Source organism: Grammomys surdaster, unplaced genomic scaffold (assembly GCF_004785775.1).
Source record: "Grammomys surdaster isolate TR1022 unplaced genomic scaffold, NIH_TR_1.0 125749, whole genome shotgun sequence".
Taxonomy (NCBI): Eukaryota; Metazoa; Chordata; class Mammalia; order Rodentia; family Muridae; genus Grammomys; species Grammomys surdaster.
The window spans coordinates 2,117,189-2,121,000 of record NW_021620581.1 but is presented as its reverse complement, the minus strand read 5'-3'; the positions used below and the strand labels follow the sequence as shown (position 1 = coordinate 2,121,000).

The 3,812-nt window shown below is 36.9% G+C and overlaps 1 pseudogene; it reads left to right on the top strand.

Moving 5' to 3' along the window:
* The first annotated feature begins 323 nt into the window (after positions 1-323).
* LOC114639645 lies at positions 324-776 on the top strand (annotated as a pseudogene).
* The last annotated feature ends 3,036 nt before the right edge of the window (positions 777-3,812 follow it).

Genomic DNA, 3,812 nt, shown 5'->3' with positions numbered 1-3,812 from the left:
GAAAGGCAGGTGCATGAAACAAGCACCATAGTGTGGTGGGTTTGAAAGCAGAGACTATGGGAAGAGACACTGCTAGTCTGTATGTCTCAATCCTAAACCAGTGTAGCCTTCAGGGAGGGTAAACCTCTCCCTTTTTCATAAACAATTAAATGTTTTCCATCAGCCAAGGACTTTGTCCATTGGAAAATGTTTCTAAAGGTAAATTATATCTGAATTAAGCTCGAATTGAACTGAGGACTTAGATCATGGCTACTTTAAAGATCATTATATTTAAAATTATTAAAAATATATGTTTCTCTTCCACAGGAGGCCTACACACCACCATGTCTCTAGTGATCCCCGAGAAGTTCCAGCACATCCTTCGAGTACTCAACACCAACATCGATGGGTGGCAGAAAACAGTCTTAGCCATCACTGCCATTAAGGACGTGGGGCAGAGATATGCTCACGTGGTGTTGAGGAAAGTGGACATTGACCTCACCAAGAGGGCTGGAGAACTCAAGGAGGATGAGGTGGAGAGGGTCATCACCATCATGCAGAACCCACGACAGTACAAGATCCCAGACTGGTTCTTGAACAGGCAGAAGGATGTGAAGGATGGGAAGTACAGCCAGGTTCTGGCCAACAGTCTAGACAACAAGCTCCGGGAGGACCTGGAGCGACTGAAGAAGATCTGATCTGGGCTGTGACACTTTTGAGGCCTTCGTGTCCGCGGTCAGCGCACCAAGACCACTGGCTGCAGGGGCTATACTGTGGGTGTATCCAAGAAGAAATGAGTCTCTGAGCCTTTGCTGTTAATAAATTATATATATATATATATATATATATATATATGTATATGTATATGTATATGTATATGTATATGTATATGTATATGTATATGTATATGTGTGTGTGTATGTGCATGTGCATGTGTGTGTGTATTATGTTCATTTCAAACAAATCAAAGTAATATATAGGGATATCAAAAGTCAAAACAAAACAGCTTTTCATTCTACATTATCCTATTTTTTTTTCAAATATTTCACCTGTTTTGGTGGCATAGACTGGTGGCTGAAGGGCCAGAGGCAGGAGGGTCAACTTTTTAAAAAAGATTTATTTATTTAACGGATATGAGTACACTGTCATTGTCTTCAGAGACACCAGAAGAGGGCATCAGATGCCATTAGAGATGGTTGTGAGCCACCATGTGGTTGCTGGGAATTGAACTGAGGACCTCTGGAAAAGCAGTCAGTACTCTTAACCACTGAGCCATCTCTTCAGCACCAACTACCTTATTGTCAACCCAACACTCTCCAGAAGTAAAATTGTCTCTTTCTCATGCTTTGGTCATGATTAGCCAAATAAATGTATGGATCATGGGCACAGGAATTTAGTGGTGACAAACTTAGGAAGCAGTTATTAAGCATCTGATTTAAATGTGACTGTTGTCTGTGTCAGACCTTAATGATGGGCAGATTCAATTCTGAAAAGTGATCTCTAATGGCTTTATTGTTTACTCTGTTCCATGTGACAGTGACAAGGTCACAAGAGCTCTACCATTGTCTACATCTAAAGAACTGTGGAATTCCAGTAAAATACACTGTAAAAGAAAAATAAACCCTGAGTCACAGTCCAGTGAGTCAGCCTGCCCCCTTATGGGAAATACTCTGAAGCCTGTGCTGTTCCTGACAACTGGTAGTGGTGTGTGCCTGGGTATTGAAACTTGTGCATTTCCTGTGTTACTAGATCTTAGGGGATGTTTTGTGTTTTAAATGCTTTTACTTCTGCCAAGATTAAGCCTACCCAATCTTGAATAAATTATCAAAATGATTTTGGCAATTTTTGTCTGCATTTACTGGAAAAATGATGTGTCTATTTTGTATATATTCTCACCATTCCTTCAGAATGTGGAGTAAGATAACAATGATTGTTTTTAGACTTTAATGATTTGAGAGCTTTATTTAAAAGGTATAAATTATATTGAAAATTGGAAAGAGACTTTGTTTACAAAAATCATTTATGCTTTGCTTAAGATGTTTTACACCCCTGTTCTTTTATCATTACAGACTATTACTAATTAAACCTATTAGAAAGTTATTGTGAACTCATAGAAAGGACTTAAGACTTATGGCCCCAAATGACTTGATTCACATTTGCTACTTTCTAAATATATGATGTTGAGTAATGTGCTAGACAAAATATTGTCTCCCCTCAGATATGCACAAGTCCTAATCCCTAGAAACTGGATATATACTCTTTTACAAGAGAGTCAACTACATATGTAATTAAGGCTATAGAGCTTGTGTTTAGAAAGTAGCTAAGATTATCCAACTAGCGTCAATTTAATCAAATAACCCTTCAAAATGGATTCTCTCCAGCTGACGTCAGAACAATGCAAGGGAAGACAAGGCAGAAATGGAAGTTAGAGAACTTTAAATTATAAAGGCCTTTAAATTATATTGGCCTTTACAGGTTTGGAAAGATGAAAGGAGCTGAGAGTTTCCTGAATGATGGCCAGCAAGAAAATGGACCTGTAGACTCATAACTGGGAGAAAATCACAATCCTGTCAACAGTGTGAACATGGAAGCTGATTCTCCTCTAGATTCTCCAGTAAGAAGCACAGCTCTCTTTGCATCTTGGAGAAAACAGTTGACATGTGCTATACCTGTATTTTGATCCACAGAACTGTAAGGTTATGAATGGATATGGTTTTAAGCTGCTAAATTTGTGATTTGTTATAGCAGAATTGGAAAAGTTACACATAATTTACCACTTGAAGGTTGGAGATAACTCTGCCTATATTTTGTAAAGATTAGAAATTATAAGGTTTATTACAGGTTATTTAGAAGAGCCCATGGGTTAGAAACCTAAATTTTAGTTTGATGATATCAAGTGTTGATAGGATCTAACAGAATGTGGTTATGTCACTGGTTGGAGTATCCCTTCAGAAGCTATTAAAGTAGTATTCTTAGGTGTATTGTTCCGTTAGTATATAGTGTTCTTCCTTATCTCTATTGATCAGTTTTGGTTTGAAGTCTATTTTGTCAGATTTTAAATTAGCTACATCATCTTGGTTCTTGGTCCATTTGTTTGGAACATCTTTTCCCATTCTGTTACCCTGAAGTGATGTCTATCCTTGATGTTAAAGTATGTTTGTTTGATGTAGCAGAAGAATGGATCTGTATTTTTAATTCATTCTGTTAGTTTGTGTCTTTTTATTGTGAAGTAAAGACTGCCAATACTGAGAGTTTTTAATAAACAGCTTTTGTTGATTCCTATTACTTTGTTGCTATGGTGTGAGTTTTCCCTCTTGTTTGATTTGTGCTCTGAGATTATTTATTCCTTGCATTTTCTTGAGTGTAGTTAACCTCTTCAGATAGAATTCTTCCTGCTAGTGTCTTTTGTAGATCTGGATTTGTAGATAAATCCTCATTTTAAAAAATATCATGTATTTATTTTCATTCTCTGTTTTTTTTTTTTTTTGTGATTGGTAGTTTTGTCGGTTAGTCTAGGTGACATCTGTGGTCTCTTAGATTTTCACATCTTTACTGGCCCTTCTGGCTTTAGAGTCTATTAAGAAGTCAGGCTTAATTCTAATATATTTCCATTTATATTTCACTTGGTCTTTTAATACTCTTTCCTTTTTCTGTATGTTTAGTGTTTGATTATAATATATCATGGGGAATTTTTTTCTGGTGCAATTTATTTGGGAATTCATATGCTTTATGCACTTTGGGAGTTTGTATGCTTCATGTACTTTGATAGGCACCTTTTTTTTGAGAGAGAGAGAGAGAGAGAGAGAGAGAGAGAGAGAGAGAGAGAGAGAGAG